General features: G+C 39.9%; 1 protein-coding gene across 1 annotated transcript in view; it reads left to right on the forward strand.

Moving 5' to 3' along the window:
- Positions 1-6,394: 6,394 nt before the first annotated feature.
- Positions 6,395-23,936, forward strand: part of LOC308612143 (monocarboxylate transporter 1-like) — a 38,077-nt gene continuing 20,535 nt past the window's right edge. Inside the window, exon 1 of the mRNA XM_081224442.1 lies at positions 6,395-6,430. The gene's annotated coding sequence lies outside the window, so the exon portion shown is untranslated. The remainder of the gene's footprint in view (positions 6,431-23,936) is intronic.

Here is a 23,936-nt window from a genome sequence, read left to right on the forward strand (position 1 = left end):
GTTATGCTTTAGACAGTAAAGTCCAGAAAACTTGTCTATTCACCTGGTCAAACCATTCATTAGCTGAGTGGTTTGAAGAAAGTCTTCCAGCTTCTGGATTTCAGCTTCCACATCTGCATAAGGTTGGGCAATGGTTACATGATTTCCAGGCTTCTGCCAACTCTAAAATTCCTATCTTATACTGGCTTAAAACAAGGATGATATCTGGAAAAATAGTAAGAATTGTACCTGCTTTATCATTTTCTCCAGTTCACTCAAACTGTTTCCACTTCCCACGTTCTCTATTTCTATATTTCCAGCTAAAATATTAGAGTAACTCTGGACCTTTCCCCCTTAAGCACCCTTTACTGATAATTTATATTAAAAAAAAAAACAAAACAACACTCTCAGAGCACTTTCCCAGTTTTACCAATAATTTTCTCTTTTGAAACTCATGACAGATCGGGTTTGTAGGTATTATCTCCAACGTTCCTGGTGAGAAAACTGAAGCCTAGAAGAGTTCAGTGAATTGCCCACAGAAACATAGCTAGCAAGTTATAGCACCTGGCCTTCCAACTCCAAAGCCTGTACTCTTCATAAAAATATTCACTGTCAGTAGGAAGATACAAGTTTTGTGGGGCCTGAAGTATACACATTTATGCTGTCTGTATTAGTTTTCCATCATGGCTGTAACAAATTATCACAAAGTTAGTGGCTTAAAACAACATAGATTTAGGGGACTTCCCTGGAGGTGCAGTGGTTAAGACTCCATGCTCCTTGGGAGCGTGCAGGGGGCCCTGGTTCAATCCCTCGTCTGGGAACTAGATCCCATATGCATGCTGCAACTAGGAGTTCACATGCCACAACTAAGGAGCCCACCTGCTGCAACTAAGACCCAACGCAACCAAATAAATAAATATTTAAAAAACAACAACAGCAACCTAGATGTATTGTTCTTCAGGTCAGAAGTCCAACACAGGCCCCACTGGGCTAAAATCAATGTGTCAAGCCTTCTGGAGGCTCTAGAGGAGAGTCTGTTTCTTTGCCCTCCCCAGACTCTAGAGGCCACCTGCATTCCTTGGCTGGTGGCCCCCTTCCTCCATCTTAAAAGCCAATAACAGGGCTTCCCTGGTGGCGCAGTGGTTGAGAGTCCGCCTGCCGATGCAGGGGACGCGGGTTCGTGCCCCGGTCCGGGAGGATCCCACATGCTGCGGAGCGGCTGGGCCCGTGAGCCATGGCCGCTGAGCCTGCGCGTCCGGAGCCTGTGCTCCGCAACGGGAGAGGCCACAACAGTGAGAGGCCCACGTACCGCAAAAAAAAAACCAAAAAAACAAAAAAAAACAAAAGCCAATAACAGCAGGTCAAGTCCTCACACTGCATCACTCTGACCTGTCTGCCTACTCTCTCCCACTTTTAAGGACTCTTAATTATATTGGGCCCAGACAATCCAGGATGATCTCCCTATTTCAAGGTCAGCTGACTAGCAAATTTAATTCCATCTGCAACCCTAATTTCCCTTTGTCATGTAAATAACGTATTCACAGATTCCAAGGATTAGGACATGGCCATCTTGGGGGAGGAGGGTGGCTTCTGACTATCACATTGGCCCTCTTTTTTTTTTTTTTTTTTTTTTTTGTGGTATGTGGGCCTCTCACTGTTGTGGCCTCTCCCGTTGCGGAGCACAGGCTCCGGACGCACAGGCCCAGCGGCCATGGCTCACGGGCCCAGCCGCTCCACGGCATGTGGGATCTTCCCAGACCGGGGCACGAACCCGTCTCCCCTGCATCGGCAGGCGGACTCCCAACCACTGCGCCACCAGGGAAGCCCTGGCCCTCTTTAAGATATATAAAGTTTAAATTATAAACTTAGACATGATTCTCTTAACACAAAGAAGAAACTTCATTAAATTCATGGAAAATCTGTTTCTCCATTTATTTATTTGGTTTATTTATTGAGGTAAATTCATATAACATAAAGTTAACCATTTTAAAGTATACATTTCAGTGGTATTTAGTACATTCACAATGTTGTACAACCACCAACCAACACCTATATCAAGTTCCAAATCATTTTCATTACCCTAAAAGAAAACTCCGTATCCATTAAAAAGTCATTCTCCCAGCCCCTGGCAACATTAATCTGCTTTCTGTCTCTCTAGATTTACCAATTCTGGATATTTAATAAAATGGAATCATACAATTTCTGACCTTTTGTGTCTAGATATTCACAATTTGAGACCGTTTGTGACTGGCTACTCTCACTTAACATCTTTTCGAGGCTCATCCGTGTTGTAGCATGTACCAGTACTCCAATCCTTCTGTGACCAAATAATATTCCATTGTATGGCTATATCACATTTGTTTATCCATACATTTAATGATGCACATTGGGTTGTTTCCAACTTTTGGCTATTGTGAATAGTGCTATGAAACTCCTGTACAAGTATTTGTTTGAATACCTGTTTTCAATTTTGGGGGTATATACTTAGAATTGCTGGGTCTTGTTGTAATCTTATGTTTAACTTTTGAGGAACTTCCAAACTGTTCCACAGTGGCTATACCATTTTATACCCCAATGAACAATGTGCAAGTTTTCAAATTTCTCCCCATTCTTGCCAATACATACTTTCCTTAAAAAATTATTATTATAGCCATCCTGGTGGGCATAGAGTGGCACCTTGTGTTTCTGATTTGCGTTTCTCTAATGACTAATAAAGTTGAGTACCTTGTCATGTGCTTGTTGGTCACTTACACATTGTTTTTGGAAAACACCTATTCAAATCCTTTGCTCATTTTTTAATTGGGTTGTCTTTTGGTTGTTGAGTTGTAAGAGTTCTTTACATATTCTGGACATTAGACCCTGATTTGCAAATATTTTCTCCCATTGTGTAGGTTGTCTTTTCACTTTCTTGATATCGTCCTTTGATGCACAAAAGCTTCTCATTTTGATGAAACCCAATTTATCTTTTCCTTTTGTTGCTCTTCTTTTGGTATTGTATCTAAAAATCCATTGCCAAATCCAAGGTCATTAAGATTTACCCCTCATCTTTTCTTCTAAGAGTTTTATAGTTTAGTTCTTACATTTAGGTTATTGGTTAATCCATTTTGAGTTTATGTTTGTATATGGCATAAGGTAAGGGTGCAACTTCATTCTTTTGCATATGAATATTCAGGTGTCCCAGCACCACTTGTTGAAGAGACATTTCTTTTCCCATTGAATGGTCTTGGCATTCTTTTCAAAAATCAATTGGCCATAGATTTGTACATTTGTTTCTGGACTTTCTATTCTCTTGGTCTATACAGCTATCCCTATGCTAGTACCACACTGTTTTGATCACTGTAGCTTTGTAATAAGTTTTGTAATAAGGAAATGTGAGTCCTCCAACTTTGTTCTTCTTCAATATTGTTTTAAGTATTCAACGTCCTGCACAATTCCATGAGTTTACCACTTTTCCCAAAAGGGCTATTGCAATTTTAATAGGTATTACATTGAATCTGTAGATCACGCTGGGTAGTGTTGCCATCTTAACAATATTAAGTCTTCCAATACGTGAACATGGATGTTTTTCCACTTATTTAGGTCTTTAGTATCTTTCAGCAACATTTTACAGTTTTCAGTGTGTCTTCTACTTTTGTGTAGTAAGGAATCTGGTCTTGTCTAAAGAGAGGTCTGGCCTTTGTCCCAGTTCCTGGGAGATGACTGCCACACCCTTGCAATTTCCCAAGTGATAGGAGTGTCTCTGTAATTCATAGTGGGTCCATCAGACCAACTCTGACAGTTTATGCTAATGAGGTGTCTAAGGGTGGGCCTCTTCTCAGTTCAGGCTAATGAAATGACTCAGGGTAGGGCTGGCAATGTCAGAAAGACCAACAATGTGATTGGAGAGTTAGGGCTTTGTGTCACATGGTAACAGCCCAAACTTCAGGGAGGCAGGTGACTGGAGATTTTAGTTTGATCACATGGACTATGATTCATGCCAAGTAATGAAGCCTCACAAAGCAATGGATACCAGGGCTTGAGTGATATCCTAGGTTGGCAATACTCTTAGAGCATTGTCACACATCATAGCTGAGAGGAGATAACTCCCCTCAGGACCTCACCTGGAGAGGACAACCAGAACTGTGAGTTTGGACCCCTCCCAGATTCTGCCCTATGCTACTCTTCCCTTGCTTGATTTCAATGTATCCTTTTTCTGTAATAAATGTGACTGTGAATATAACAGCTTTCAGGGTGTTCTGTGAGCCTTTCTAGCAAATTATTGATCCTAAGTAAGGTTATGAGAACCCCCAAATTTGTGGCCAGATGGTGTGAAGTGAGGGTGACCCTGGAGACCCCCAATCTTGCAGACAGTGTCTGAAGTAAGGGCAGTTTCGTGGGCAGTGTTTCTTCAGAAAATAGAGTTGCCTAAAATCTTTGCAACCTCCTTAGTTAAACCTATCCCTAGGTGTTTTTATTCTTTTGGATGCTATTGTAAATGAAATTATTTCCTTAATTTCCTATTTATTCATTTTTAAAAATACTTATTGAGCACTTGCTATATGCTACACTCTGTTCCAAGTGCTTCACAAACACTAATTTTATTCCCCTAGCAACCTTAATTAGGTACTTTGTTGGAAACTGGGCAGTCTGGCTCCTGAGTCCATATTCTGAACCCACTATACTGTTGCTTTAAGTGCCTTCTTTGAGAAGTTTCCTGAGGTGCCTTCTTTGAGAAGTTTCCTGGGAATCTCTTATCTACCTCTTCGCACTGCCATTCCATAGTACAGGCCCTTATAAATTTACACCCGAGCCACAGTCTCCCACTGTCTCCCTAACTCAACTATCTACCATCTACTCTGAATGCTGCTGACACTAACAATCCTGAAGCACTGCTGATCTAAGTCCTGGCCACTCCAGTGACCTTAAGTGCCTTTCTTCTCTCCATTTACAAAGGTAAAAAACAATTACTGCTCACAAGCAGTACTTGACCATAGATTCTGCAATGTCTTCTACTAAATATTGAACTGTTACTGAAAACTTTGCTGTGAAACAGGCAGAATGGTTGAGAGGAGGGCGCAAGGCCTGACCCCACAAACCCCACTCCTCCTTAACCTCAGGTTATTCATTTGCAAAACAGAAACTATAAGGCCTACCCTTAAGTGTTGTGGGAATGAAGTGTGTGTGTGAGACAAAAGGTGGAGTGGTAGGACAGGTCCTGGCATGAGCAAATGCTCAAGAAATGTGGGCTGATTTGTATCTCAGTTGCCCCAGAGAACTTGTAAATTCTTTGAAGGCAAGGGCCTTAACATACTTTTTTGGTATTTCTCAAATCAAGATTATTTAATCACTTTAACAGATACACTTTGGTATCTGGACTTGCTCAAGAACCATGGCTCTTATGACAAAAACCAGGCTCTGAAGTCTGACTTCAAATGTTGGCCACTACTAGGTCAGTGGCCTCTGTAAAGTTACTCAACCCCTCTGAACCTCAGGTCCTTTATTTGTAAACTGTCAATAGTACCTACTCCACAGGGTCATGAGGATTCAGGTGAAGTGTTTAGTATATAATCAATTCCCCCAAAACCATAATTACATCCTGTCCCAAACATTCAGTGTCCACAAAAATTTGGCCTCTCTGCAATCTTCATTTCTCCATCTTTCACACACACACACACACACACACACACACACACACACACACACACACACACACACACACACACACACACACACTCCCCCTCTTGGACCAATCTTTCCATCCTCTTACCAGCTCTTCTTTCCCGACTTCTGTGTACCTCAAAGACCATGGAAATCTCCTAAATGAGGTCGCTTCTACTACTGTTGTTATTTTAGGGAGCAGGAAACAGGCCCTGAGGGGTGGAGTAACTTCCCCGAGGTCACGGAACTCAAGCAGCGAGCCCACAGCCCACGCTCTTAACCTCTAGCCCACGGCCTCTTCCCGGATCGGAGGTGCACCCGCGTCCACTCAAACCCCGCCCAGTCCCCCACTTCCAGTCACTTCCCCGCTCTTCCGCGCGCCCATCTCCCCCCCACACCTGAGTCAGAAGCCGGGGGGGCACGCCCCATCCGTCCTTAGCGGTTTCCCCTTTTCTCCGCCAGAGACTGAGGGTGAGGCCGACATTGGCGTCCCGCACGCGTGGTGGTGTACGCGACGTTGCGGGGGAACACCCAGCGGGACCGGGAGCCGACGCCGGCGGCCGAGGGGGAACTACACCGAAGTCAGCGCTGTGAGGGCGGGCGGAGGGGGCGGGAGCCCGTAGGGCCAACTCCGCCCCCTGCGTGCATGCTCCGGCCCCCGCGGCGTGGTATAAGGAGGTGGCGCCCACCCCTCCCCACAGTGTCTGGCGAACTCCCACGGCGTGGGGGGCGCCTGGCGCGGAGAGGAGCTCCTCCCCGAGTCGCCCCGTCACGTCACGTCAGCCTCACGAGGCGCCGCGACCCGCGCACAACGGTTAGCTGGGTAACGGCGGGTGGCGCGCTGGGAGCCCTGGCTGCTTGGGCGGGGTGGGAGGGAGCCTCGGGGAACGGAGAGCTTGGTTTCCCGGGGACTGGGGGCGGCCCTGCGAGGGCTTCGTGTCTGCAGTGCCGCGGAGCAGGGAGCGGTTGGTGAAGGAGGTGCGGACAGGTGTCCCGGGCACCGGCGCGGGGAGATGAGTGAGATCGTGGTGCCCTGGGGGAAATCTCTTCATCCCCACTGGGGATGCTTTCCATCCGGAAGAGTAATGGAAGAGTAATGACCTGAGGCTATAAAATCTGATAGCGTTGATTAACCTCTTGCCTCCAGGATCTCTTGGCCAAGTTGTGCCTGAGCGAGGGGTGGGGGGGTGATATGGGGTGGGAGGTTGTTTTGGCGTTGTGGCATGCCACCTTTAACCTTTTATTTTATTTTTTTACATCTTTATGGGAGTATAATTGCTTTACATTGTGTCCGTTTCTGCTGAATAACAAAGTGAATCAGCTATACATATACATATATCCCCATATCTCCTCCCTCTTGTGTCTCCCTCCCACCCTCCCTATCCCACCCCTCTAGGTGGGCACAAAGCACCAAGCTGATCTCCCTGTGCCATGCGGCTGCTTCCCACTAGCTATCTATTTTACATTTGGTAGTATATATGTCCATGCCACTCTCTCACTTCGTCCCAGCTTACCCTTCCTCCTCCCGGTGTTTTCAAGTCCATTCTCTGCGTCTGCGTCTGCGTCTTTATTCCTGTCCTGCCCCTAGGTTCTTAAGAACTTTTTTTTTTTTTTAGATTCCGTATACATATGTTAGCATACGGTATTTGTTTTTCTCTTTCTGACTTACTTCACTCTGTATGACAGACTCTAGGTCCATCCACCTCACTACAAATAATGCAATTTTGTTTCTTTTTATGGCTGGGTAATATTCCATTGTATATATGTGTCACATCTTCTTTATCCAGTCATCTGTCAGTGGACACTTAGGTTGCTTCCATGTCCTGGCTATTGTAAATAGTGCTGCAGTGAACATTGTGGTACATGAGTCTCTTTGAATTATGGTTTTCTCAGGGTGTATGCCCAGTATTGGGATTGCTGGGTCATATGGAAATTCTATTTTTAGTTCTTTAAGATGTTCTCCAGAGTGGCTGTATCAATTTACATTCCTACCAACAGTGCAAGAGGGTTCCCTTTTCTCCACACCCTCTCCAGCCTTTATTGTTTGTAGATTTTTTTTTTAAAGAATTTTATTTATTTATTTATTTATGGCTGTGTTGGGTCTTCGTTTCTGTGCGAGGGCTTTCTCTAGTTGTGGCAAGCGGGGGCCACTCTTCATCACGGTGCGCGGGCCTCTCACTACCGCGGCCTCTCTTGTTGCGGAGCATAGGCTCCAGACGCGCAGGCTCAGTAATTGTGGCTCACGGGCCCAGTCGCTCCGGGGCATGTGGGATCTTCGTGGACTGGGGCACGAACCCGTGTCCCCTGCATTGGCAAGCGGACTCCCAACCACTGCGCCACCAGGGAAGCCCCTATAGATTTTTTTGATGATGGCCATTCTGACCTGTGTGAGGTGATACCTCATTGTAGTTTTGATTTGCATTTCTCTAATGATTAGTGATGTTGAGCATCCTTTCATGTGTTTGTTGGCAATCTGTATATCTTCTTTGGAGAAATGTCTATTTAGGTCTTGTGCTTATTTTTGGATTGGGTTGTTTGTTTTTTTGATATTGAGCTGCATGAGCTGCTTGTAAATTTTGGAGATTAATCCTTTGTCCATTGATTCGTTTGCAAATATTTTCTCCCATTCTAAAGGTTGTCCTTTCGTCTTGTTTATGGTTTCCTTTGCTGTGCAAAAGCTTTTAAGTTTCATTAGGTCCCATTTGTTTATTTTTGTTTTTATTTCCATTTCTCTAGGAGGTGGGTCAAAAAGGATCTTGCTGTGATTTATGTCATAGAGTGTTCTGCCTATGTTTTCCTCTAAGAGTTTCATAGTATCTGACCTTACATTTAGGTCTTTAATCCATTTTGAGTTTATTTTTGTGTATGGTGTTAGGGAGTGTTCTAATTTCATTCTTTTACATGTAGCTGTACAGTTTTCCCAGCACCACTTATTGAAGAGGCTGTCTTTTCTCCATTGTATATCCTTGCCTCCTTTATCAAAGATAAGGTGACCATATGTGTGTGGGTTTATCTCTGGGCTTTCTATCCTGTTCCATTGATCTATATTTCTGTTTTTGTGCGAGTACCATACTGTCTTGATTACTGTAGCTTTGTAGTATAGTGTGAAGTCACAGATCCTAATTCCTCCAGCTCTGTTTTTCTTTCTCAGGATTGCATTGGCTATTTTGTCTTTTGTGTTTCCATACAAATTGTGAAATTTTTTGTTCTAGTTCTGTGAAAAATGCCATTGGTAGTTTGATAGGGATTGCACTGAATCTGTAGATTGCTTTGGGTAGTATAGTCATTTTCACAATGTTGATCCTTCCAATCCAAGAACATAGTATATCTCTCCATCTGTTTGTATCGTCTTTAATTCATCACTCTCTTATAGTCTTCTGCCTACAGGTCTTTTGTCTCCTTAGGTAGGTTTATCCCTAGGTATTTTATTCTTGTTGTTGCAGTGGTAAATGGGAGTGTTTCCTTAATTTCTCTTTCAGATTTTTCATCATTAGTGTATAAGGATGCAAGAGATTTCTGTGCATTAATTTTGTATCCTGCTACTTTACCAAATTCATTGATTAGCTCTACTGTTTTTCTGGTAGCATCTTTAGGATTCTCTGTGTATAGTATCATGTCATCTGCAAACAGTGACAATTATACTTCTTCTTTTCTGATTTGGATTCCTATTATTTCTTTTTCGTCTCTGATTGCTGTGGCTAAAACTTCCAAAACTATGTTGAATAATATTGATGAGAGTGGGCAACCTTGTCATGTTCCTGATCTTAGTGGAAATGGTTTCAGTTTTTCACCATTGAGAATAATGTTGGCTGTGGGTTTGTCATATATGACCTTTATTATGTTGAGGTAAGTTCCCTCTATGCCTACTTTCTGGAGGTTTTTTTTTTTTTTATCATAAGTCGGTGTTGAATTTTGTCAAAAGCTTTTTCTGCATCTATTGAGATGCTCATATGGTTTTTCTCCTCAATTTGTTAATATGGTGTATCACATTGATTGATTTACATATATTGAAGAATCCTTGCATTCCTGGGACAAAACCCACTTCATCATGATGTATGATCCTTTTAATGTGCTGCTGGATTTTGTTTGCTAGTATTTTGTTGAAGAGTTTTGCATCTATGTTCATCAGTGATATTGGCCTGTAGTTTTCTTTTTTGGTGACATCCTTGTCTAGTTTTGGTATCAGGGTGATGGTGGCCTTGTAGAATGAGTTTGGGAGTGTTCCTCCCTCTGCTATATTTTGGAAGAGTTTGGGAAGGGTAGGTGTTAGCTCTTCTCTAAATGTTTGATAGAATTTGCCTCTGAAGCCATCTGGTCCTGAGCTTTTGTTTGTTGGAAGATTTTTAATCACAGTTTCAATTTCAGTGCTTGTGATTGGTCTGTTTATATTTTCTATTTCTTCCTGATTCAGTCTTGGAAGGTTGTGCTTTTCTAAGAATTTGTCCATTTCCTCCAGGTTGTCCATTTTATTGGCATATAGCTGCTTGTAGTAATCTCTCATGATCCCTTGTATTTCTGCAGTGTCAGTTGTTACTTCTCCTTTTCATTTCTACTTCTGTTGATTTGAGTCTTCTCCCTTTTTTTCTTGATGAGTCTAGCTAATGGTTTATCAATTTTGTTTATGTTTTCAAAGAACCAACTTTTAGCTTTACTGATCTTTGCTATCGTTTTCTTCATTTCTTTTTCATTTATTTCTGATCTGATCTTTATGATTTCTTTCCTTCTGCTAACTTTGGATTTTTTTTGTTCTTCTTCCTCTCATCGCTTTAGGTGTAAGTGTAGGTTGTTTATTTGAGATTTTTCTGGTTTCTTGAGGTAGGACTGTATTGCTATAAACTTCCCTCTTAGAACTGCTTTTGCTGTATCCCATAGGTTTTGGGTAGTCGTGTTTTCACTGTCATTTGTTTCTAGGTATTTTTTGATTTCCTGTTTGATTTCTTCAGTGATCTCTTGGTTATTTAGTAGCGTATTGTTTAGCCTCCATTCGTTTGTATTTCTTACAGATTTTTTCCTCTAATTGATATCTAGTCTCATAGCGTTGTGGCTGGCAAAGATACTTGATATGATTTCAATTTTCTTAAATTTACCAAGGCTTGATTTGTGGCCCAAGATATGATCTATCCTGGAGAAAGTTCCATGAGCACTTGAGAAGAAAGTGTATTCTGTTGGTTTTGGATGGAATGTCCTCTAAATATCAATTAAGTACATCTTGTTTAATGTATCATTTAAAGCTTGTGTTTCCTTATTTATTTTCATTTTGGATGATCTGTCCATTGGTGAAAGTGGGGTGTTAAAGTCCCCTACTATGATTGTGTTACTGTCGATTTCCCCATTTATGGCTGTTACATTTGCCTTATGTATTGAGGTACACCTATGTTGGGTGCATAAATCTTTCCAATTGTTATATTTTCTTCTTGGATTGATCCCTTGATCATTATGTAGTGTCCTTCTTTGTCTCTTGTAATAGTCTTTATTTTAAAGTCTATTTTGTCTGATATGAGAATTGCTACTCCAGCTTTCTTTTGATTTCCATTTGCATGAAATATCTTTTTCCATCCCCTCACTTTCAGTCTGTATGTGTCCCTAGGTCTGAAGTGGGTCTCTTGTAGACGGCACATATATGGGTCCTGTTTTTGTATCCATTCAGCCTGTCTATGTCTTTTGGTTGGAGCATTTACTCCATTTACATTCAAGGTAATTATCGATATGTATGTTCCTATTACCATTTTCTTAATTGTTTTGGGTTTGTTATTGTAGGTCTTTTTCTTCTCTTGTGTTTCTCACTTAGAGAAGTACCTTTAGCATTCGTTGTAAAGCTGGTTTGGTGGTGCTGAATTTTCTTAGCTTTTGCTTGTCTGTAAAGGTTTTAATTTCTCCATCGACTCTGAATGAGATCCTTGCTGGGTAGAGTAATCTTGGTTGTAGTTTTTTCCCTTTCAGCACTTTAAATATGTCCTGCCACTCCCTTCTGGCTTGCAGAGTTTCTGCTGAAAGATCAGCTGTTAACCTTATGGGGATTCCCTTGTATGTTATTTGTTGCTTTTCCCTTGCTGCTTTTTATATTTTTTCTTTGTATTTAATTTTTGAGAGTTTGATTAATATGTGTCTGGGCCTGTTTCTCTTTGGGTTTTTCCTGTATGGGACTCTCTGTGCTTCCTGGACTGGATTATTTCCTTTCCCATATTAGGGAAGTTTTCAACTATAATCTCTTCAAATATTTTCTCAGTCCCTTTCTTTTTCTCTTCTTCTGGGACCCCTATAATTCAAATGTTGGTGTGTTTAATGTTGTCCCAGAGGTCTCTGAGAGTGTCCTCAATTTTTTTCATTCTTTTTTCTTTGCTCTGCAGTAATTATTTCCACTATTTTATCTTGCAGGTCGCTTATCCGTTCTTCTGCCTCAGTTATTTTGCTATTGATTCCTTCTAGAGAATTTTTAATTTCATTTATTGTGTTATTCTTCATTGTTTGTTTCCTCTTTAGTTCTTTTAGGTCCTTGTTAAACGTTTCTTGTATTTTCTCCATTCTGTTTCCAAAATTTTGGGTCATCTTTACTATCATAACTGAATTCTTTTTCAGGTAGACTGCGTATTTCCTCTTCATTTGTTTGGTCTGGTGGGTTTTTACCTTGCTCCTTCATCTGCTGCATATTTTTCTCTCGTCTCATTTTGCTTAACTTATTGTGTTTGGGGTCTCCTTTTTGCAAGTGCAGGTTCGCAGTTCCCTGTTGTTTTTGGTGTCTGCTTCCAGTGCGTAAGTTTGGTTCAGTGGGTTGTGTAGGCTTCCTGGTGGAGGGAACTAGTGCCTGTGTTCTGGTGGATGAGGCTGGATCTTTTCTTTCAGTTGGGCAGGGCTGCATCTGGTGGTGTGTTTTGGGGTGTCTGTGACCTTGTTATGATTTTAGGCAGTCTCTCTGCTAATGGGTGGGGTTGTGTTCCTGTCTTGCTATTTGTTTGGCATGGGGTGTCCAGCACTGGAGGTTGCTGGTTGTTGAGTGGAGCTGGGTCTTAGTGTTGAGACGGAGATCTCTGAGAGCTCTCACCGATTGATATTATGTGGGGCTGGTAGGTCTCTGGTGGTCCAATGTCCTGAACTCGGCTCTCCCACCTCAGATGTTCAGGCCTGACACCCAGCCAGAGCACCAAGATCCTTCCTCATGTTTAGACTTCCATCACCCATCCGGCAGGGAGTGAGCCTCCTCAAAGCCCACGCAGCTGTCTTCCGGGAGGAAACACCAATCCCAACAGAAGCCCGCAAGACAAAAGCAACTCAGCGAGATCCCCCGGCAGCTGAGAGCACGTTTTCTTCCTCTTTTTCTTTGATCTGTTGCTATACGCACTCTGCCCAAGACAACATCAAGTTTCTCAAGCTTGCTTCCCAGCCTATGAAAAGTTGGGCACAGGGCCACCTGTAACCTTCTAATCTTTAAGCTCTTTTAAACTTTTTTCCCTCTTCCTTTGACTCATCCTGAGTTCTACCCCATTCTTGATTCTCCGTGACTTTGTCCATAGAAATTCCATTTTCTCCTCAAATCCTACCTATCCCTCTTCTCCATTGTATTTTTTTAAAAAAATTATTTATTTAGGCTGCGCCAGGTCTTGGTTGCGGCACATGGGATCTTTTAGTTGCGGCATGTGGGCTCTTAGTTGTGGCATGCAGACTTCTTACTTGCAGCATGGATGCGGGATCTAGTTCCCCAACCAGGGATCAAACCCAGGGCCCCTGCATTGGGAGCATGGAGTCTTACCCACTGGACCAGCAGGGAAGTCCCTCCACTGTATTTTTTTTTTTTTTTTTTTTTTTTTTGCGGTACGCGGACCTCTCACTGTTGTGGCCTCTCCCGTTGCGGAGCACAGGCTCTGGACGTGCAAGCTCAGTGGCTATGGCTCACGGGCCTAGCTGCTCCGTGGCATGTGGGATCTTCCTGGACCGGGGCACGAACCCATGTCCCCTGCATTGGCAGGCAGACTCTCAACCACTGCGCCACCAGGGAAGCCCTCCACTGTATTTTTTGTATTATGTGAATCTTTACACTTGTAGTATTTTTGCTTACTTCCTCTCCTCTATTGTAAGTTTCTAAGGTAGTAGCTGTCTTTGAAGTTCCCATAATGCATAGTTAAATGGAACAGTGTGTCTTGTACCGTGACCCATGGAATTCTCTCTTCTTGTGGATCCAGTAATATCAGTTACATTATTTAAATTAGCCCCAAACCTTGTCTTCAGTAATTTCCTCTAAGGTGTAGGCCTTTGTCATGCCAATTGCCAGTAACCCCTCTCGAGGTTGATGATTCAGATTTAGGATGCAAATTAGAAATGTACAATTTTACCTCACTCTGTTGTGATTGCACCTTTCTGATGTTTGTCATTTTTCATATAGAAACAGCCCCCTAAGGGGAGCAGATTAACAATTTACTGTATTTTTTTAGGAAAGTGAAATAGATTGTTGAAATTATTTTAAGTGTATTATAAAGTGATTTTTGTTTTACTGACAGTATATTCTAGGACTTACATCGTCAGCATTTAAAGACTTAAGTTGAACCTATAATTGTATTTTGAGGTAACAAAATTTCATTTTTGATACTTTTTTAGTGTCCAGAAATGCCCTTTAAAACAACTTTGCAAATAACTATCTATCTGTGCTTAGTGTAAGTAATGCTTATGTTAGACAAACAATACTTAATTTATTAGTCTTTTGTGGATTATCAGGTACTTTACAAAAACAACTTTGTTACTTCTTTGAAGTAGTGGGCTCAGATGTAGTAGTAATAATGATGTTCAGACTCAGTGATGGACATTAAACAATTATGTATACGGGAAAGAACTAAAAGGAGACAAATGTAATTGTCTTGAATTTAGGATGAAAAAAAATTTTTAACATTTTTATTGGAGTATAATTGCTTTACAATAGTGTGTTAGTTTCTGCTTTATAACAAAGTGAATCAGTTATACGTATACATATACCCCCATATCTCCTCCCTCTTGCTTCTCCCTCCCACCCTCCTATCCCACAAAAATATGGAATGCTTCACGAATTTGTGTGTCATCCTTGCACCGGGGCCATGCTAATCTTCTCTGTATCATTCCAGTTTTAGTATATGTGCTGCCGAAGCAAGCATTGGGATGCAAACTTGTAAGAATGATGAGTAAATCATAGAGGTAGAATTTTAATCTTTATTCATAAAAACCTATGAGATACTTTTACATAAAACCAACTATAAAACTATTAAAAATTATGAAGCTGATTATAGTGTTAAATATTTCAGTGAGCAGTTCAAGTCATACTTTTTCTTTTTTTCAAGAAAAGGAAGAACAACTTTCTCTGCTGTCTTCCTCCTTGTGACTACTTATTTTCCCAAATTGGCCTCAAAGAACTAGGTGTGAAGTAGATACCAGCAGTGGTATACTAGCATTTCTATTCAAAAGGAGTAATGTAGATTACCATAACCCTAACTCCATACCTGTTTATTTATTATTTTAAAGTAGTCAGTACATTTGTGGTTCAAACCCTGGGACAAAATCAGTCATATATTAATAAATAAAAATAGCGTATTTAGGTTTTGGAGAGTCTACTTTGGATTGCAGAAAACAATGTTTATAGATTATAGTCTAGATTATAATCTGGAATTCTACTGAGCAAAACTCTCCCGTATAGTAAAGGACTTCAAAGGACACAGTCTCTAACTTCCCTTTCTTCACTATTACTTCAGATTTTTATGTCCTTTCTAAAATGTGAAGAAAATTGGTATTTAGAAATCATGCCAAAATAAAAAATTTCAAATAACAAGGACAGGAATTTGGTAATTTGGCAGAATTGTGTTGAGTCCACCTCTGGGTTTTGAATTTTTTTATCCATAATTTTTCTTTTGAATGCTTGTATTTTATTCCCTTTCTTCTTCTCTCTGAATCTTTTTCTTCCTGAAGACACTTGCAGTTTTAAATTTAATTTTGACACTGTGGAATAAAGTTTTTAATATGACAGTGTTATTATTAAAACTGATGTAACAGTTCTTGGTGACCAAAAATTGTGACCTTAAAAAGCAAATTGTGGGAGTTCCCTGGTGGTCTAGTGGTTAGGACTCAGCGCTTTCACTGCTGTGGCCCAGGTTCAATCACTGGTCGGGGAACTGAGATCCCGTAAGCCAAGTGGCATGGCCAAAAATATATAAATAAACAAACAAATAAATAAATAAAAGAAATTGTGAGAAATCATAACCGGCAACTAAGCTCAAAGTTTAATCACATTCAATAAGTATTATATTAGCTGTTCCAACTGAACCTTACTGCATCAAACAGCTCTACTATCACGGAGTATGTATGTAAATTTAAGTGTAAATATTCTGAGATTAATTAACCTTTAATGTTTTTTTTACTCTTAATTCAAAAAAGATTTGTGAAATTCATGCCATGGAGCATTTCTATTTAACCTCAGAACCCAGATTGTTTCTTTTGAACTGAGATGTTACAGCTTCTATTAACTCAAATGGAAATTTTAGAAATCTTGGAGATATTTCTATTATCCTACCTTCAGCATACATAGGTGAAATGCTCTGGGACAGGTAATCTTCATTTTCAAATGGTGGTATAGTTTTATGGAATTATTTTGCAAATCCTCAGTTTCATATGTACCCTGAATTTAGAATGAGCTCTCCTAAAATGAGACTGGATTCCTCAGGACTTCTTTAACTGACTCATTTTATGCAAATCCCCCTCTCCATCATTTTTCAAAAATTTCTTATTGAAGTATAGTTGATTTTCAATATTGTGTTTCAGGTCTATAGCAAAGTGATTCATATACTGTGTGTATGTGTGTATGTATATATATATGTATATATATACATACATATATATATATATACGTATATATATATATATACGTATATATATATATATACATACTTTTTCAGATTCTTTTCCATTATAGCTTATTACAAGATACTGAATATAGTTCCCTATGCTATACAGTAAGTCCTTGTTTACCTATTCCCTTCTCCTTCTTTACAAAAGAAAGACTACCTCACTCATCCCTGTTCTTACTCTGTGTGCTGTTCCATGCTATAAAAATCTTTGGGGAACAATCCAAACAAAGGGAAAAACCCAGAATGCATAGCTCCAGAGAGAGAATTTTGAAGGAGACAGGAATAGGTTGTAACAGGAATGCTTTTCAACTCACTGCTTTGAATTTGTAGGGAAGAAAAACTTTTCCCTTCTTACCTTCTAAGCTCTGTGGTTGGTCTAATAATTAAATTGACATAAGGCAGATTAACAGCAGAAAAACATTTAATTTCGTACATATGTGAGCCCATAAAAATATAACACTTGAGACTTCCCTGGTGGCGCAGTGGTTAAGAATCTGCCTCACCATGCAGGGGACACAGGTTTGATCCCTAGTCCAGGAAGATCCCACATGCCGTGGAGCAGCTAAGCCCATGCACCACAACTACTGAGCCTGTGCTCTAGAGCTTGCGAGCCACAGCTACTGAGCCCATGTGCCACAACTAATGAAGCCTGCTTGCCTAGAGCCTGTGCTCTGCAACAAGAGAAGCCACCACAACAAAGAGTAGCTCCCACTTGGAGCAACTAGAGAAAGCCTGTGTGCAGCAATGAAGACCCAATGCAGTCAAAAATAAAAAAGATAAATAAATAAATTTATTGAAAAAAATATGACACTCAAAGAAGTAACCTAAGCAGGCAGCTTTTATACCTTTTAGACAAGGAAACAATCCATTTGTGAAGAACTGACAAGACAAAGCATTTGGGCTTGGGTGGCATATTAGTGAAGAAGTAACAAGGTTTGTTTATATAGCCTTCTCAGCCCTAAACTCACTATCTCTGATAATAAGGATGCCTGCTATCCTCCTGGTACGGGGAGGGTGACTTTTGAATGGGAGATTTATTTCCTGCTGTCGGGGACAAAGGAGGTCAGAGTGTCCATCTTGTACCGGCTGTTTCTTAAGTTACTTTAATTCAAAATAAACAATATGCCAAATGGCATATTTTGGGGTGGCATATTCTATTCCCTTTCAAATTCAAATGAGGTCACACCTTGTCTGATAGTGAGGACTGGCCAGTTATATAGTGGCCATTTTCCGTAAACTGAATGAGCCGAAGTGCCAATGTTTTGACAATGATATATTTAATGCACGTATAACACAATATACAATATGCCAGAAATTACATATTTGCAACTATCAAACTTATACAGTTTAGTAGTCAATGTGTAAGGAAGTACAGTTTCCAAAGTTCATTCTGGGGCAAAATGATTGAAGACCACAGGCTTGGGAGTCACTTGTACACACACTTAGTTCCTTTCAAAGTAAATCTAAGAGATTAAGAGAGGATATAATGGTATAATTCAGGACATTATATCAGCAAAGAATTTTGCTTGATCTTTTTTTCTTTCCTGCACCAAATGTGATTCTTAGAAGAAGCCTGTAGTTGTGGAAGGGAATTAATTTGGTAGCTCTATATCTAAAAGACCCCAGGCAAAGGACACTATGGGATGTGACAGTGTTTTCCAGAGCAAAAACAGAAACTAAGCTCGGGACCAAATTCCTGCGTCAGAACCAACCAGGACCAACAGAGACCTTTACCAAGGATGAGTCATGCTTTGGGAGATGAGGGCCCAGTGGCACTGGGGAAACTTTGCAATGGCTCTTACATCAATCATGTCTCTTCTTCAGGTGAAATGTACTATATGTCCTATACTCACTTGAAGACTTTCACTTATCCTTGTTTGTCTCCGTCAGTGAATGGGAATGGGTAGAAAATTGTATTTCTAATAATTTCATGGTATAATCTTACCCATTCTGATGAATAGTCGAAATAAATGGAAATCTCTGAAGGAGATGAATCTGTAATTGCTACCAGGCCATAGAATAATGGTGCTTTCATGTTCTGATTTGATTTCCATCAATTTCTGGCCTTGAGCAGCTACTTAGAAAGTTGTAAATGTTAGGAGGAGATATCTGGGCTATTTGTGCCAAATCACTTTAAAGGACTTGAAACAATCTGATTGTGTCTGAGCTCCTGTAAACAGAACTATCCTAGTGGAACTTGCTGGCCCTGGTCATATCCCAGTCCTGTTTATCTGACCAGGAGACCCTGGGGAAGTTTGGAACAAGGCCAGAGTCTCTTAAGGAACATTGTTGAAGAAGTCTCAGATCCTTCTGGAGGAAGAGGAGGACTCTGAAAAGTTTGCCCAGGCTCCTGCTTTTTTGTGGTGGCATTGCCTTGGGGTGTGTGTGTGTGTGTGTGTGTGTGTGTGTGTGTGTGTGTATGTATCTGTTTAAATGAGATTACAAAATATGTCTTAGATATTTGTGTTCATGTGTACATATTATTAGGGATAACTAGTTCTGTAGGAGAATTTTTCATATCTTGTATTTGTTTTTAATTGACAATTTAAAATAGATAAAGTATTTTCTGGATATTGTGGATGACCATTGTTTTAAAAGGAAAGTACTTTGCATTTATATTTGATTAAAATTAATACAGGTACCAAATAGTATGGATTTAATGATGCAGGCTAGTGAAGAATATGGATGAATACTTAATATTTAAATGATAGGTTTATACAAATGTGGACCAGATGATTTTATGGCATACTCTAAACTATGTAAAAACAAATTCAATATTAGTTTAAATAGAGAAAAAGTATATAATAGGATAAGCGTATTCACTATGACAGCACTAATCTGGTCACAGCATTAATTTATAATTAATTATAAATTACAATTATATAATTATAAATTAATGTTTGTAGTGCTTTTGTTTAGTGTTACTATATCTAATATGTACATATGTAAGTAGCATTACAAATAAAATAATTTTATGAACCCAGCGATCCAGAAGAATTTTTATCTTTCCTCTTTTAAAAAGGGTCTGTACATTAAAGTACATGTGTTTTGGAACCAGACTCACTTGAATTTGGATATGGGCTCTACTGTTTAACAACTTTAGGCACATCTTCACCAATTAAATGGGGCTTCATTTAATTTTCCAGATAATATATTTGCCTGGTATCTGCCAGAACCTATTCTAGATAATGGAAGTATATCATTGAACACAATAGATATGGTGTCTGCTCACAAGAGCATACACAGTTTAATGGGAGAGCCGGGAAAACAAATTATACTACAATGTAGGTGTTATGATAGAAGTAAGACTGGGGTCCTATGGGTCCACATAGCAGAGATGACAAGCCTGCCCCTGGCCGTTCAGGAAAAATGAGACCTGAAAGACAAATAGCAGTTAGCCAAGTGATGGGAGAGCCAGAACTAGGCACAAGGAACAGAAACGTGCAAAAGGCAGAGGATGAGAGAGGATGGCACTTTGAAGAAGTTCAAGCACTCCATTAAGGCTGGGGCATAGTGTATGATGGAAATCAGGAAGAGATAAAGTTGAAGAGGCAAACAATGGTGAGATTAGAACAGGTTTTGAATGCTTTGATAAATTATTCTGAGGGTGCTATATCTGGAGCCATAGAAGAATTTTAAGAAAAAGAGCAAAATGACCAGGCTTTACTTTCAGAAGGCCACTTGGACTGCAGTGTGGAGAATGAGAAAGGGAGATCAAAAGGTGGGAAGTAGGGAAACCAGTTAGGAGGCTATTGCATTAACCCATGGGAGATTGGGGACCTGATCTAATGTACAGTGGCTGTGAGGGTGGAGAGGAGGACAAATACAGAGCTATTCACATTGATTAGATATGGGGCATGAGGGCAAATGAGAGAAGGATGACGCCCAGATTCTGGACTGGCTAGCTGGAACTATGCGGTTGAGTCATCACATAGACGATAAGGAAACCACTGGAACAGATAAGCTCTCAGTTTGCAGTGTTAATTTAGGGCAGCCTGTGTGTAGTACATGTTTAAGGATCCATTTTCCCTTCTGGCTATATCGGCATCCTCTTTTATTTGTTCATCAAATATTTGTTGAGTATCTATTATTACATGCCAAAGGGCTAGAGATATATCACTATAAGAAGTCCCTGTTTTCATGCAGCTTATTTTTTGGTGTGGAGAGACTGACAACAATAAGAGGTAATGTGGTCTAGTAATTAAAAGCACAAACTTGGGAGCCATTCTGATTACATTTGAATCCCAGCTCTGCCATGTCCTGAATAAGTTACTTAACCTTTCTGTTCTCAGCTTGCTCAACTCTAAATTGGGAGTAGTAATAGTACTTACTTCATAGGGTTGTTAGAGCATTAAATTAATCAAGTAAAGTGCTTAATCTAATGCCTGCTGCATAGAAAGCACTATATGAGTATTTGCTGTTATTTTATATATTCTTTTAGATAGGTACCATGGAGAAAAACAAAGCAAGGTAAGGAGTAGGAAGTGGGAGGTTGATCTAGGATTGATCTAGGATGGTCCAGAAAAGGCTCCCTGATATGGGAACATCTGAACAAAGATTTAATTGAAGCGATATCTGGGTTAACAAAATTCTAGGCAGTGATAACTGTAAATTCGGAAACCCTGAAGGGCAAGTGTGCTTGACATCCTTAAAGATAGTAAGAAGGCCAGTATAGCTGGAGTGGTATAAGCCAGGAGGGACAAAGGTAGGAGATGAAGTTAGGATAAATTATATAGGCCTTTGTAGCATTTAAAAACTCTGGCTTTCCATTCTATCTGTTCTGTGACTGGACCCCAGGCTTCAGAATTAGGCATATGAAATAGATCCAGCCAGTCAAGGCTCACACAGTGATTAGATCTGACCAAACCAAGTATTTACTTAAAACTAATTATGTTGCCAAAGTGAACATTCTAGGAATTCTGTTGCCTGGAAGGAAGCTGGGATTTTATGGAAAGTATGTAGGCTTGGAGTTACTGGCAGTCTTCTTGCCTCAATGAGTTGAGGACCTGCTTGAAAGTGAAATCAACACAGAAGAAAGTAGAACCACAAATAGGGAAATATCCCTGACCAGATCATTTGGTCCTTGGATCAGGCTGTGCCTAAAGCCAGAACCACTGCCTTAGCTTTCTTGGTTGCATGAGCCAAAAACATTTTCTTTTTGGTCAAGTCAGATTGAGTTAAGTTTTTAGTCACTTGCCAACCTGATTAACATAAAATAGGCAGAAGAAATGGAGTAACTGAATCAAACTGAAAAGGAGTGAATGGCCTGCAAGAAAGGAAGACAATCCAGAGAGAAGATAAAAAAGAAAGCACTTGGGCTTCCCTGGTGGTGCAGTGGTTGAGAGTCCGCCTGCCGATGCAGGGGACACGGGTTCGTGCCCCGGTCTGGGAAGATCCCACATGGCACGGAGCGGCTGGGCCCGTGAGCCATGGCCGCTGAGCCTGAGCGTCCGGAGCCTGTGCTCCGCAACAGGAGAGGCCACAACAGTGAGAGGCCCGTGTACCGCAAAAAAAAAAAAAAAAAAAAGAAAGCACTTGAGAGTGCATTTTCAACAATTTGAACAATGAATGAAGAAATTAATGTCCAGGCAAGGACACAAGAAGCTTGTCATATAAGCCTGGTGAAAGTATCTAGCACAAAATAGATAATTAAAAAATAGTATCTATAATGGTAATAGCTTCCTTATCTGCCACTAAATTATAAATTCTTTGGGAGCAGGAAACATATTTCAATTTTTATTGCTTTTAGTAAACTAAAGTCGTCACTCAGATATTTGAATTGAATTTACTTTGTGCTATGCCTTGCATACTCGGGCTAGTAATTGGGAGGTAAGCCTGGGATCAGCAGCAAAGGAAAACTAACTTTAGCTCCCCCATTAAGCCAGGATTCCTGGCTAAAATCATCCAGGTCCATAGCCTTCCTAGCTTCTGGGAGATGCAAATTTTTTTTCTGGAAGAAAGTGCCCTCAGTTTAGGCCTTCAAGTTTCTCAGAGATTAAGATCAACCACCTAAGTTCATAAGCATTACCAAAGAACGACATGGAAAAATTGAGAAACACATCGTCATTAGGAGATTTCAACATACTTCTCTTCAATTATTGATAGATGAAGCAGAAAATAGAAAACTAGTAAAGATTTAGAAGAGTTGAAAAAACAAAAGTTTGATTCAACAAATAAATAATTCAACCCAACAGCTAGAAAATGTATATTCTTTTCAAGCATACATGAAATATTTTCAAAAATTAATGTACCAGCCCATAAATGCCAGTCTTATAAAATATCAAAAAATTGAATTGTACCAACCTTGTCATCTTACCACAGTGTTGTTAAGTATAAGTCAATAAAGCCAAACAAAAGATTTCCTTTGGAGAGTTAAAAACCCCTTAATAACTCTGGGTCAAAGAAGAAGGCACAGTGGAAATTTGTAAAACACTTGAAACAAACAATAGTAAAAATACTGTATATAAAACTACATAGAATGCAGTAAAGGTGATAAATAGAGGGAAATTGTAGTCTTAAATGCTCATATTAGAAAAAAATTAGGGCTAAAAATTAATCAGCTAAGTAGCCATCTTATGTTTGAAAAGGAATAGAATAAATTCCAAATATGTAGGAATACAAATGATGATAAAAAATAGTAACAGAAATCAATGAAATAAGGGGATAGTATAATAAAATATAGATAAAACTGAGAATGTTCTTTTTTATGGGTATGCTATTAAAATGTTCTTTTTTATGGGTATGCTATTACGGGTATGCTATTTAAATTTTACCATCAATCAAGTATATGCTGGCCATATGTTCACATTTTTGAAATAAAGATAAATGGACAGCTTTAAGGGTCCAATGTATTAAACCCTGAACAATATATTCAACAATTAGGAAACATCTAGGGGGTGATAAAACTAAATATACTAGCACAAGTATAGGTCCCAGCCCTGCAATTGGAGGAAAAATCTGTTCAGGACAGAGAGGTTCTTGTGAAAATGTTCTTTGAAGAAAACTTATAAAATAGATAAATTCCTGAGATTAAAGGGGGAAAAAGAAGGCACAAATATCAATGATAAAGAGGATATACCTATACCCATAAAGAGATTAAAATATAAAAATTCTATGCCAGTAATTTGAAAACTTTGACAAAATGGAAGAAGCTATAGAAAAATACCCTAAAAAGACAGACTCAAAATGCAATAGAAGGAATGAATAGACCTATAATTGTTAAGAAAATTGAAGGAGGTGATATGAAATCTTCCAAAAAGAAAATAAAGTGCCCAAATAGTATTACCAGTAAATTCTACCAAACTTACAAAGACTAGATCATTCTAGTCTTATATAATCTCTCCCTGAGAGGAGGAAAAAAGAGAACATCTCCTAACTCACTTTATGACTCTAATGTAAAACTGATATTGAGGGACTTCCTTGGTGGCTCAGTGGTTAAGAATCTGCCTGCCAATGCAGGGGACATGG

This window comes from Mesoplodon bidens (assembly GCF_964165515.1).
Source record: "Mesoplodon bidens genome assembly, chromosome: 2".
In the NCBI taxonomy this organism is placed as follows: Eukaryota; Metazoa; Chordata; class Mammalia; order Artiodactyla; family Ziphiidae; genus Mesoplodon; species Mesoplodon bidens.